This window comes from Peromyscus maniculatus, chromosome 20 (assembly GCF_049852395.1).
Source record: "Peromyscus maniculatus bairdii isolate BWxNUB_F1_BW_parent chromosome 20, HU_Pman_BW_mat_3.1, whole genome shotgun sequence".
Taxonomy (NCBI): Eukaryota; Metazoa; Chordata; class Mammalia; order Rodentia; family Cricetidae; genus Peromyscus; species Peromyscus maniculatus.
The window spans coordinates 50493628-50507668 of record NC_134871.1 but is presented as its reverse complement, the minus strand read 5'-3'; the positions used below and the strand labels follow the sequence as shown (position 1 = coordinate 50507668).

At 42.4% G+C, this 14041-nt stretch overlaps 1 protein-coding gene across 1 annotated transcript in view; it reads left to right on the top strand.

Annotated features, from left to right (window-relative positions):
- The window catches only part of Mrtfa (myocardin related transcription factor A), a 184837-nt gene that overhangs the window by 59442 nt on the left and 111354 nt on the right, over positions 1 to 14041 (top strand). The window lies entirely within an intron of this gene.

Here is a 14041-nt window from a genome sequence, read left to right as displayed (position 1 = left end):
GTGTGTGTGTGTTTGAGTTGCTCTACAGTTCTTTTTTATTTCAGCCTGAAGGATTCCTAGCATGTCTTGTAGGTCAGGTCTATGTTGGAAGGTGGTTTTGATAGAATTGTTGCCTTCGGTGTGTCGTCCTGCTGCCACTGGTGTCCCCTGCGGCGCAGTCAGCTCTTCACTGTGTTGAGGATCCTTGTGCATCATGACTTTATCTCTCCCTGTTGCCCTCCAGGTTTTCTTTCTGTCATTTGATTGTGGAGTGCCTAAGTGTGAATCTCTTGTATATACTTGGAGTTCACTGAACTTCTTAAATGTATGGGCTAATATTTTTCATCAAAATAGAAAGGTTTTCAGGTAACGTTTCTTCAAATGTTCTCTCCTTTGTCCCCTCTCTCTCTGAGACTCCTTCATGTACCAGCCAAGTGATAGTACCCTGCAGGTCTCTGAGGGACAGAGTTGGACTTGCTCAGGGGTGAGTTCTTGGTTATCACAGGTGTTCATGTCCATCTTCTAAACTGAAAAGGCTGCTCAGTCTCTAGTCACTCAGTCCTTAGAGCCCATTGGCCAGAACGTCTTAATATGGCTTCAGCTAATTTTAAGGGGATCTGGGAATTGTAGTCATTAAATTAGCTAAGGTCGTCCTTTGCTTGGATTTTTTGTTACTAAGGGAGAAAAGGAAATGGAGTTTGGAAGCTAATGAGAATTTTGGCTTTTGATTCCTGTCTATCTCTTTAGTTGTTCTAATGTTTGCCAGTCTTTTAAAAAATATTACTCTTTTATTCTACACATACACAATTAAAAAATACTAAAACAAAAGATTATAAGATTATTTTAGATAATTTCTGACTGAAAAAGTAAAATAACAGTGACTTTAAACCTAAGTTTGTTTTTCTTTTAAGTGGAAGAAGGAAGAGTTAGATAACGCAGGACTCTATGATGCTCCAGAGTGTCAGTCAGGAAACCAGTTGATCCTTGCTTCTTGTTCTCAAATTATGACTTATTTGTTGTAGACTGAACTTTCTCGGTTCAGCCTGGTCCTGCCTGGGCAGCAGCTGTTTTTATAAAATAATCATTCGGAGGCTTAATATTAATTACAAACTGTTTGGTCTATGGCTCAGGCTTCTTGCTAGCTAGCTCTTTCATCTTAAATGAACCCATTTCTATTCATCTATGTATTGCCATGTAGCCATGGCGTTACTGGTCTGCTGGCATGTTGCTCCTTGGGTGGCGGGTTGGTGTCTGCTCTCACTCCGCTTTCCATGTCCCTCTGCTTGGATTCCTGCGTGGCTCTATTCTGCCTTGTCATAGGCAATAGCAGCTTCTTTATTTTTTTTTTAAATTATTTTATTTTATTTTTTTCAGAGCTGAGGACCGAACCCAGGGCCTTGCACTTGCTAGGCAAGCCCTCTACCACTGAGCTAAATCCTTAGCCCCGCATCTTCTTTATTAACCAATGGTAGCAACACATTCACAGTATATAGAGAGACCATCCCACAGCACTTTATAGTTTAACATTGCTGCTCTCTCCAGCTACCTCATCAACATTTCAGCCAGAAAGGAAGAGTAGTTAAGTAGTGCACCACCCTCTTTCCTGGAAATCATATCCAGTTCTTTTGTTCATGTCTCTTGAATGGAACTCAGTCACATGGCCATGCTTAATTGCAAGAAAGGCTGGGAAGTCACCTTTATTCCGTCACCATGAAGAAGTGGACTGTATCAGGCAAGAGTCTCTGTCTAGTGCCTGCTGCAAGGACCTAGGTGTTTTTTTTTTCTTTTTCCACTTCTTGTTCCTTTTTAAAAGCTAAGTTATTTTATAGATAGACTTATTTATTTATAAGACAGAGTCTCACTATGTAGACCAGACTGGCCTTAGAATCACAGAAATCCTCCTGCCGCTGGGCTGCCTCCTGAGCGCTGGGATTAAAGGTGGCCGCCACCATGCCCAGCTCCTGTTTCCTGTTTCTTTTTACCTCAGTGCTGGCAATGGAATCTAGGTCTTCCCTGCTAATAGGTTAGTGGGGTAGTGCTAAGCCACACTGCAGCCCACCTTGCTGCGTACCAGCAGTCTCTGATACTAAAATATTCACAGTTCTCTCCCCATTCCACTTTCATGCCTATGACATCCATGTTACCACATTGAAAAGGTTCTTCTCTTTTAGGTGTGGATTACCAGTGTGCTTCCCTTTCCCTTGATCAGCTTTGAACTTTTCATATTAAGATACATCACCAACAAAGCAATCAGCCATTCATGAGACTTGTGTGTCCACCCGCTTTTACATGTTTTCTACATTATGCTTATTGCTTGTACAGGTGACTTCAAAATACTTAGTGTGGACTGATGGTACTGGTTTTTTATTTTTTAAACATTTTATGAATTTTTACAGTAATGACACTCAAGGGCTAGAGAGTGTAGCTCAGTTAGTTGGAAGAGTGCTAGCCTAGCATGCCTGGGGTTATGGATTTGATACCCAGCAGAGGAAAAAAAAAAGGTAATAGCAATAAGTGCTGTTAGCACAGGCCTTTAATCCCAGCACTCGGGAGGCAGAGGCAGGTGGATCTCTGAGTTTGAGGCCAGCCTCGCTGACAGAGTGAGTTCTAGGAAAGCCAGGGCTACACAGAGAAACCCTATCTGAACACAGAAAAACAAAATCAATTGCTGTTACATAAAGTTATAATGTAGAAGGTTTCTCAGAGCTGTGGGTAGCACTTTTGTTACACTTACAGACAAGTGCTGATTGAGTACAGGAGTGCAGTCTGAGAACTGTGGCAGAAGGTGCTTTTGTCACTGCAAACCCAGAGTGATCACAGAATTTCAGGTGGCTAGGACAGGCAGCATCATCTTAGGGACTCCATCATATGTTGTCTGTTGTTGTGTTGTTGACCAAAATGCTGTGTTTCACGTGACTGTTTTCTTCGTTTGGAAAACTAGGGTCTTTCCCTTTCCTTCCCTCTGTTTAAGGCTTTAAAGATGACTGCACTGACATTTAAGTCGTACCGATGCCTTACATTTGCTGTCAGAGAGTCTCAGCAGCCTTTTCAGAACATTCACGAAGAGCGACACTCTGAAATGTTTGTTTACACTTTATTTTTATTGATTTCTGTATGAGAGAGAGAGCAAGTGTATGTACTCATGTCACAGCCGACATACGGAGGTCAGAAGACAGTTGTGGAGGGTCAGTTCGCCCCTAACACTAAGGGATCCGGGGGTTGAGTTCAGGTTGTGAGGTTTGGTGGCAAGCACCCTTAGTCCTGAGCTGTCTCACGGTCCAGAGTGGTGCTGTCTACAGCAGGAAGCGGTCAGAAGAGAGGAGCAGTGAGTCCTCTTACGAGGGGGTTTTTATTTAAATTATCAAGGTTCATTTTGTTTCTAGTCCTGTGTTGATCAAAGGCTGTTAATAAGCATAAGAAACTGAAAATGGAGCGAGGCGGTGGTGGTGCACGCCTTTAATCCCCGCACTCAGGAGGCAGAGCCAGGCGGATCTCTGTGAGTTCGAGGTCTTTCCTGGACTACACAGTGAGTTCCAGGAAAGGCGCAAAGCTACACAGGGAAACCCTGTCTCAAAAACAAACAAACAAACAAACAAAAAACGGAAAAGGAAGGTGACTTGTATAGTCGTTGCTTTTGTATCGTAACCTATCTTACCAGAGTGAATTATTTTAATTAGTGAGTTGATTTTGGTCCAGGGAGATAGCCCAGCAGGTAAAGGTGCCTGTTTCCAAGCTAGATGACCAGAATTGATCCCTGGGATCCACATGATGGAAGTAGAGAATAGACTTCCTGTGAATTTTCTTCTGATCTTACACACATGCCATGGTATGCACGTACACACGCGCGCGCGCGCGCACACACACACACACACACACACACACACACACACACACACAAGCTAGTTTGGGGGCATTGAGATGCCTTAGTGGGTAAGAGGCGCTAGCCAGCTGGCTGCCAAGTCTAGTATGAGTTTAGTGTCCGGGACCCACATGGTGGAAAAAGAGAACAGACTTCCAAAAGTTGTTCTCTGACCTCCACACATGTGCCATGGCATTTGTGTACCCACTACCTCCACACACACACTACATAATTTTTAAAGCTAGTTCCTACACCTAAAATGTGATCGGAAGAATAATCCATGAGCATCCCGCCACCGCCTGCTTGTGTTAGCTCTAATGCTGCAGTGCAGTTGTTCATTGTCCTGACCGTCCCTCCCTCCACGGGGCACCCACAGGTGCTCGGCTGCTCTAGGGCTGACTTCTTACGGTGCTCCCCAGATACTGCACAGCTGTGGGTAGGTGCCCCTCTCTGTGTTGTGTTTGGATGTTCCTACAGAACTGCAGCAGCTTCGTTCTTTTTATGGCAAGATGCTTTGTTCAAAGTGCTTGTAGATGTTGGATTGAGAATTTAGGAAACCCCTCGTGGTTTCTTTTGTGAAGCAGGAGTATGTTCTTGTTGTATTGGGAAGGAGCTCATTGGGAAACTGAAGAGGAAGAGGCTGCTAGCCTGCAAAGTGCCGCTTCTCTTTAAATGCTCCATTGTGGTGGGAGACAAAGCACAGCACTGTACACGCCTGCCTTCCTCCGCCTAGGTGAGCTTTGTCTCAACAGGCTCTTCATTCCAAAGTCACTAGTTAAAAAATAACTAGTTTCATTCATATCTGAACAGATTGCTGTGGCAGATTTTCTGTACTGCAGGTTTTTCTGTGGCCTGGCCGCATTTCAGCTTATGCTGGTTTATTGGAGATTTAGTGAAAGTGACTAAAAAATTCCAATCCTGAATGCTTTCTCATAATAGATCACATAGTTTTTCAGAATCTGATACATAGTAAGAGCATGTCGAAGTATCCATGTCTCCATCTCTTAGAAAAGAAATCTCTTAAAAACACAGTGGAATTCCACATTTAAAAATTGAAGAACTTGGCTGGGCGGTGGTGGTGCACACTTTTAATCCCAAAAGCAAAACAAAAAAACAAAACAAAACAAAAAACCCAAAACACAATTGAAGAGCTTGAGCACCACAAAAGAGGATTGCTTGTGAATCATAGGAAGCATACCTGTGATATTTGTGGGCAATAAAGTGCAAAGAATGTGATGAGGTCATCTGCTGAAAATAGTGCTTTAGGTTTCAAACATTTATTTGCAGAAGAGGGATGATTTAAGGTAAATTGTGAAATTTATGTTAAGTGCTTTCAACAAAACACTACCTTGTGGTTAATATCTCTACACTTTTCAGAAGACTTTCTTGTTAGACTCTTAGATAACAATAGTGTCACCAAACATGGTGATATAACTTATGCAGGTCACACATCATAGCTGTAATCGAAAGGACATTCCATTGTTGTTTGGGAACAGGCTAAATAGTAAGTTAAACCCAGAGTCAGAAGCAGGCTATAGTAAATAGCTTCCCTACAGTCATTCTTGTGTCCCTGTCAAAGGGGTTTTTGAAATGGCAGATCAGACCTTGCACTGTTTCTCAGAACCTCTGTTGGCATCTGGCTTCCCTGTCTACCATAGTCTGGCAGCTCCTCCTACCTCACTGCCTTCAGTTTGCGTTTGCCTCTCCTTCTGCATTGCTGGCTGTTTCTTTTCAAGTTCATGTAGAGCGTGCTTGTGTGCTAATTAGAGGCGTAAGTTCTGAAGCTGATTGTGCAGGGTCAAATAACTTAACCTTTCAGCTCCTAGTTCTCTCAACTTTAAAACTGGGCACAGTAAATAACTAGCTCTTAGTGTTGTCCAGATTGAATACAGACAGGTGGAGTGCCTCTCTTATATTGAGTAGTCATTAAGTGTTGACTGTTCCCGATTCAGTTCAGATAGCATTTCCTCAATGAGACCTTTCTTGACCATTTAATCTAATTAGCCACCTGGCCCCAGGCATAAAATGTTTATAGTTACCTGAGATTATTTTATTGTATAGCTGTTTACTTTTATTTTATTTATTTTGAGACAGTGTCTTTTTGTTTTGTTTAGTTTTTCAATACAGGGTTTCTCTGTATAACAGTCCTAGTTGTCCTGGAACTTGCTCTGTAGCCTAGGCTGGCCTTGAACTCACAGAGATCCACCTGCCTCAGCCTCTTGAGTGCTGGAATTAAAGGAATGCACCACTATGCCTGGTGAGACAGGGTCTTACCATGTAGCCCTGGCTGGCCTAAAACCTGCTTTGTAGACCAGGCTGGCCTCAAACTCATAGAGATCTGCCTGCCTCTGCCTCCCGAGTGCTGGGATGAATGGTGTGCACCACACTCAGCCGCCGCCGCCTTCTTCTTCTTCTTCTTCTTCTTCTTCTTCTTCTTCTTCTTCTTCTTCTTCTTCTTCTTCTTCTTCTTCTTCTTCTTCTTCTTCTTCCTCTTCTTCTTCTTCCTCTTCTTCTTCTTCTTCTTCCTCTTTTTCCTCTTCTTCCTCTTCCTCTTCTTCCTCTTCTTCTTCCTCCTCCTCTTCCTCTTCTTCTTCCTCCTCCTCCTTCTTCCTCTTCTTCTTCCTCTTCTTCTTCTTCCTCTTCTTCTTCTTCTTCCTCTTCTTCTTCTTCCTCTTCTTCTTCTTCCTCTTCCTCTTCCTCTTCTTCCTCTTCTTCTTCCTCTTCTTCTTCCTCTTCTTCTTCTTCCTCTTCCTCTTCTTCCTCTTCCTCTTCTTCTTCTTCCTCTTCTTCTTCTTCCTCTTCTTCCTCCTCCTCCTCTTCCTCCTCCTCCTCCTCCTCCTCCTCCTCCTCCTCCTCCTCCTCCTCCTCCTCTTCTTCTTCTTCTTCTTCTTCTTCTTCTTCTTCTTCTTCTTCTTCTTCTTCTTCAGTGACACTCCTACTATATTGGAAGCTCCAACACAGCAGAGAAATGTTGTCTTTGAACTTCAGTGCCTAAAACAATGCCTGATGGTGAGAGTCAGGTCTATCCCAGAAAGTCTTTAAGCCTGGGTTGGTCAGGCAAGGGAAGATGTTCCTTGCCTGCCAAACCCTCTTGAGTATACTGTAAGCTGTAGATGCTGCAAGGACTTTGATGGGAGTGACGAAGAGGAACAGCCAGTCAGTGAGACAAGCATTGAGCGTGGGGATGAAATACATATTCAACTTCTCTTCTGTTTGTATTTATTTCTGCTGTTTCCCTTATATAAGCCCTTGAGCTTACTTGTATCTTTAAGTTTGGGGACAGCTGGCTGCCCCTCAGCATTATAAAGTTACAGCTTTATTGCCCTTTTAAAATAATATGAAAGGCAGTGTTGATACGTAATTAGATACTTGGCTGTATGTGATAATTTAGGAGTCTCAGGGATGAGAGCTTAAGTAGGCAGTTGGAGGCTGGGAATGCCCGAGTTTTCAACTGAACCTACTTTGATAGCGTTTTCCCTCCCTTAGCCATTCTGTTCCAAATTTATGAACTAATTAACATTAACCTAAATATCCCCTCTGCAATATTATACCTTGACTTGTTCTTACAGCCTTGCTACTTTTTTGTTGTTCTCTCTCTCTCTCTCTCTCTTTTTTTTAAGGTTATCCATTTTAAAAATTATTACGTGTATGTATGCCTTAGTAGTTTATGTGCTCCATGTGCGTACAGGTGCCCTTGGAAGCCTTCTCAGGTCCCCTGGAACTGGAGTTACAGAGACTTGTGCTTTGCTCAATGTGGGTGTCAAACCCCAGGTCCTCTGTAAGGCAGGAAGCACTCTTAACTGCTGAACTCTCTCTTCAGCCCCTCTCTTCTGTTCCTGTATTCTTTATCATTTCTCTTGTGTTGCCTTCATATCTGGGTTTCCCTACTCCCATACTTAAAGGAAACTCAAATGACATTTTTATAGTGGCCGTGGACCCTGGACTCAATGTGCAAAATCAGTTTTACCTCTTTAGATAAAATCCCCTTTCTTCTTTGTTTCTTTTAACAAGACTACCTGAGTTCTAGGAACATAGGTGTGTGCTGCCACACCTAGCTATTGAAGTCTTCTTTGACACTTCCTTCTATTTCATCTCCTGCAACCAAATATATACACATCCCATCCCATAAAAGGCCTGTCTTGTTCACTCAACATTAATTCAATAGATTTGGTCTGCTGCTCTCTCCAGAGAACACTGTCAGTTCCCTTCTACATTACTACTTGAGTTCAAGATCTTAGTACGACTTAGGAGTTTCATCCTGTGAAGTGCAGTTTTCCTTTCCTTCTAAGTCTTCTTCTCCATGCTTACCTTTGGATGTGCCATTCTCCTAACCATGTATAATGCCACTTCCAGCTTTCTAGGCGCTAGAGACTGCTTTTCTGTTCCAGATACAGCTTATAGAACTACTTGAGTCGTGTGGTTTGCCACACTGACTTCCCTTTCAGGCTGGCCCTGCCTATTCTCCTCTTTGTTTCTCTTCACGTAGTTCTTCCTCCTGGAGGAGTAGAAACTTCCCAAGGGCAGGAATTTTATCTTCTTTGCTCTAAACCCTAAGATCTTGTTCAGTACCTGGCAGGTAGTGTACTCAGTAAACATTTATTGAAGCATCATGAATGCTGAGATTACAGGCGTGAACCATCATGCTAGGCTTGTATTGTAATTCTTGTATTGCTTGTTTTCCATGATTTCCAAGATAAAGATGGTTTTTTGATCATCTCTAGAAGTCCTGAGTAGTTAAGTCATATACAGATGGTAGATAGGGTAGTAGTGATGGAGAGTATGGACAATTAGTTGAGACTTGTTTTCCTCATCTTCTGTGTGACCCAAGACAGTCTTTTGTAAGTTCCCACAAAATACTTAAGCTAATTTGCATCCTTCATGTCAGATTTTATACATGTGAGGGTATACACATGCACAAACATCTGTTTAGACACAGTATTCTTCTCTTAAAATGTAAAAGGTATCTTCTCTTAAAAATGAGTTAAAAGAAAAGTGCAAATCTACTAATTGATTAAAAATATTCATGCAGAAAACTTAATAATCAAAAGAACTGATTCCTCAGAGGAACTATAACATTTGGTTGTATGAAACCAACTTTGCCATTGGGCTTGTGAACTCTGCTAGTCTCTTGTGTTTCGAGTTATCAGCTGTCTCCCAAGCCCTTCCATTCTCTGACACATTTTGTGCTGTTGCTTCTGGGTGCATGTGTTGCTTAGGAGAGACAGACAGAAGGCATGCAGCCTGGAAGGGGGTGGGGTTGGGTGGGGAAAGACGAAGTGGAATCAAGAGAGGGAACAGATGGGTTGTGGGAGATGACCCTGCCCCCATGTTGTTTTTGTTCTAGCTGCTGCTGCTCATACGTGAAGCAGCAGACCAGAAATTGGTCTTTCTGGTAGATTTATAAGCTTACAACACTGCAACGTTCAATTTAGGGATGCTTAGGAACTAACAGGGATACTTGATCCGTAGTAATGACCCCTGCACAGTATTCAATGTTGTCTCTACATTGTCATACTGTATTGGGATTTTCTGGACATAAGGTGTTGGAAGCACTGGGTGTCTTCCTCTATCATTGTCTGCTTATTCTTTAAGTCAAGGTTTCTTTCTGAACCTGGGGCTTGTGTTTTCTCAGTTAGACTGGAAGCCAGCAAGCCCCCAGTGATCATCTTGTCCCTGACCCACTTTGGAGTCGGTATTAAAGCCTATGCCAGATGCTTGGCTTGTGTGAATGTTGAAGTCTGGACTCTAGTCCTCATGGTGGCAGTGTCTGTCTTAGTCACTGTTCTGTTGCTGTGAAGAGACACCATGGCTACAGCAACTTTTTTGGGGGTGGTGGTGGTGGTTTTGAGACAGGGTTTTTCTGTGTAGTCTTAGCTACCCTAGAACTCACTCCGTAGACCAGGCTGGCCTCAAACTCAGATCTACTTGCCTCTGCCTCCCAAGTGCTTGGATTAAGTGTGTGCTACCATTACCTGGCTGACCATGGTGACTCTTGGGGCTGGCTTATCATTTCAGTGGTTTAGTCCATTATCCTCATGATGGAGAGCACGGTGGTGCACAGGCAGACAGGGTAGCTGAGAATTGTATATCTGGATCTGCAGGCAGCCGTAAGAGAGGGCCTGGTTTGGGCTTTTGAAAGCTGGAAGCCCACCCCCAGTGACACATTCCTCCAATGAGGCCACAGCTCCTAATCCACCACTCCCTGATGACCAAGCATTCAAATCTAGGAGCCTATGGAGACATTCTCTTTCAAACCCCCACAGTGCCTTAACCACCAAGCCATTTCTCTAGATCCAAGAATCATGTTAACATTAAAATGGGGCCAGTCTAATGACTCAGTAGGTAAAGGCACTTGCTGTTGATCCTTAGTTTAATCCTAGGATTCCCACAGGGCTGCAGGAGAAAACTGACTCCATCATGTTATCCTCTGGCCTCCACAAGTGCATTGTGGCATGTACCCCTCCTCACACAACTAAATAAATGTGATTAAAATTTTTAAGTATTAGAACAGTTATCAAGGGGGCTGGACAGATGACTCATCTGTTAAGAGCACTCACTGACTGCTCTTGCAGAGAACCTGGGTTTGGTTCCCAGGATCCACATGGTAGTTCACAAACATTCTTAACTCTAGTTCTGGGGGATTTGATGCCTTCTCTCCTCCACAGTGACCAGGTATGCATGTGGTGCACATACTTACATGAAGGCAGAACACTCATACATGTAAAATCTAAATTAAAAGAAAGAATATTATTAAGCATAAACAAATGTAGGGAAAGTAATATGCTACTCAGCTTCAGTAGCTTGTGAACTTGTCTGTTCTTGTTTTGTTTGTCTTCGTCTAACCTGGCTGCCCTGTGGCCTCTGTGGAAGAATGCTATTGTGGTTTACTCTGATGTGGGCATTTTAAAGGCTGTTTTATGAAACCTGAGAAAATGCCACCTGTAACATATCATATAATTTACTCAATAAAATACACAACAATAAATTATGCATGTAAAATTTTAGGTAATTTTTTTATTTCAAACACTTAATGGTTCTATAAATATGGATCTTTATTCATTATTAAGCTATTAAAATCAAGATGGGGGGATCAAGATTTAAGTCAAGGTTTCTTTCTGAACTTGGGGGCTTGTCTCTTCTCAGTAAGACTGGAAGCCAGCAAGCCTGCAGTGATCATCCTATTCCTGATCCATTTGATCATTTGATAGAATGCTTGCCTAGCATGCAAGAAGCCCTGGATTTGATTCCCCAGTGCTGCATAAAATGTTGGTGGCACAATGTAGGCCTGTGATCCCAGCACTGAGAAGGAGGGATCAGGAGTTCAAGGGTTAGCTCTACTACATAGCAAATTTGAGGCTAGCCTCTGATACATGAGACCCTATTTATTTAACCCCCCCCCCCAAAAAAAAAACACCAGAATCTCAAAGCACTAAAATCTGAAAGAACTCTTGTTAAAACAGTCTTTCAGTTTTCTGCTTCTTTTGCTCTAGGTAGTAAAAGGCACAGTCACGATCCAAGTCCCAATGAAATCTGCTACCTTCCTTAGTGATTTGTGTTCTAGGAAATACCACTTTTGCTTTAATATGAAAAACTAGCCAGGAGTAATGGAAGCTGTCACACGCCTGTAATTTAAGCTACCTGAGAGGCTGAATCAAGAGGATTGAACTCGGAAGGCCCACCCAGGCAGCATAGCCAGAACCTCACCTCCCATCTCATTAAACAAAATCTGAGCTTCACTTCCCTCTTATGTCTAGTGCTAGATTCGGGGGGGGGCACATTCCCCAAAATTTAAATATTTTCTGAAGATACTGATTATATATATCAAATGAATGCCAGACCTATGAACTCTTACAGCCTGCTTCATGTTTCATTAGGAAAAAATCATGATGCCATAGGACTGATCTTTATTGTATCTTGGGATAGTAACACATCAGTGTCAAAGCTCAGAATTCCAACAATGTTGTTAATTTTCTAATCATTTTAGGAGGAACGTGATTCTTTACTAGTGAAAAGTAAACATTTTGTAGAATATATGATTTTATTCTTTTAAGCTCAGTAAGTAGGAAAAGTTGATCCTTGCGTTCACTTGATTGCTTGCTTGCTTTCAGGATCCTTTCCCACTCTGAACTCACACTCTGGGTCCCAGAAAGAGCTGACAGTGTTGCTCAGTGCACCCTCTAAACAGCACTTCCCACACCAGTGTAGTCTCGAGACTTTTCTGTTTCTAAGTTGTTGCCTCTGCCGACTCTCACTCACTCTTGAGTATGGGGGTGTCCCACTCACAGGTAACTCTTACCACGCATTCTGGCTAGGTCCCATGAGCTGTGGTCCCTGGCTGACCCTTGTTGGGAAGCACTATGATCTCAGGTGGGTGGGGCCCAGGACACTGCCAGTACTGTAAAAAGTCAACTGCAGCCTGGACATCACTGGAGGCACTACCTAAGCAAAGCCACCAGGAGAAAATAAAATGCAGCATGACCTCAGGGCACTGAGTGATGGAAAACTGCCACCACCTGAGTGAACTGGTGGGCTAGTGTGCCACCAAGTCCACCGTCTCAGTCATGCTGACTGGAAAGGCTGCTTGCCAGCTGGGTTCAGTGCCTTTCTTAATTTGATGGCTGTCTAGTATTTTATTGGTTTTAAAAGTCTTCAATGTAGAATCAAGAGAACACAGTTCTCTTTCTAGACTAAAACCCAGCCTTTTCATTAAAAAAAAAAAAAAGTAAGTATTCTAGAAAAATTTGGAATCTATAAGAAAGTAAACAATCATTTCATAATGTGTGTGTGCTTCAAGGCGTAATGTGTACTTGGTAAATGCATACAATTTAATCTGATTTTAAAATATGTAAATTTGGGGAAGAAGAGAAAATTAGAACTTTAATAGTATAAACAATCAAAAATCTCTTGGGTTTTAACATAATTCCTGTGGGTTTTTTTTTTATATCTTACTCATAAATAATTTTAGAGTCAACATTTTTACATTCAAAATAAAATACTTTAAAAATGATTTTTAATAACAGTATTCAGAGCCGGGCGGTGGTGGCGCACGCCTTTAATCCCAGCACTCGGGAGGCAGAGCCAGGCGGATCTCTGTGAGTTCGAGGCCAGCCTGGGCTACCAAGTGAGCTCCAGGAAAGGCGCAAAGCTACACAGAGAAACCCTGTCTCGAAAAAAAAAGAAAAAAAAAAAAAAAACCAAAAAAAAAAAAAAAAATAACAGTATTCAGAGAATGCATGTGTTCTTAACTGATGCAACTTTGCCATCAAGTCTCAGCTGTTGGAAGTATTTCTAAGTTGTATATATTGTTTTGTTGAGTTTTTGCTTGTTTTGGTTTTGTTGTTTTTGTGGCACTGATTAAACCGAGCGACTTACACATGCTGGGAAGTGTCCTGTCACTCAGCTATATCCCTAACCAATTCTTTGTTCTTCTTATTTATTTATTTCCTTGCTTACTTACTGTCTTTGAGATTTGTTGGGGATGAGGTTGGTTTTTTTTTTTTTTTTTTTTTTTTTAAATGTTGCTTAAGTTGGTCTTGAACTCCTGGGTTTAGTGATTCTCCTGTCTGTCTCCTGGGGCTAAAGGCATGGACCACTTTGCCTTTAGGCTCTTTGTTATTTAAAAAAGTTTTTTTTGCCGGGCGTTGGTGGCGCACGCCTTTAATCCCAGCACTCGGGAGGCAGAGCCAGGCGGATCTCTGTGAGTTCGAGGCCAGCCTGGGCTACCAAGTGAGCTCCAGGAAAGGCGCAAAGCTACACAGAGAAACCCTGTCTCGAAAAACCAAAAAAAAAAAAAAAAAAAAAAAAAAGTTTTTTTTCTCTCTGTCATTTTTAAAGGTCTTTTAATGTTGTAAGGAGTTTTGTTTTTTGTTTTGTGTTGTCTGCTTTAAGTAAAAGCTCGTGCTTTTATTGTCTTCATGACGAAATCTGATTAGAACTTGATTCCTTGGCCCTTTCTTCAGAATGCTCGAACCTCTTACTAGCCAGCATTCTCTTAGATCTGCGGTCAGGCTCAACATTCAGCCTAGCCCAGTCTTGGTAGTTTAGCCTTTTTTTCGGAAAATAGGCATAGTCTGCCCACCGTAGCCACTCTGTGCTAGCTTTCCCTGGGCAGACAGGGAATCCTTGCTCTTCTTGGACTGTATCAGTTTGTGGGGCTGGTGCTTGCCACATTTCTTGCAGAAAGCCCAACAGATCTTAGATATG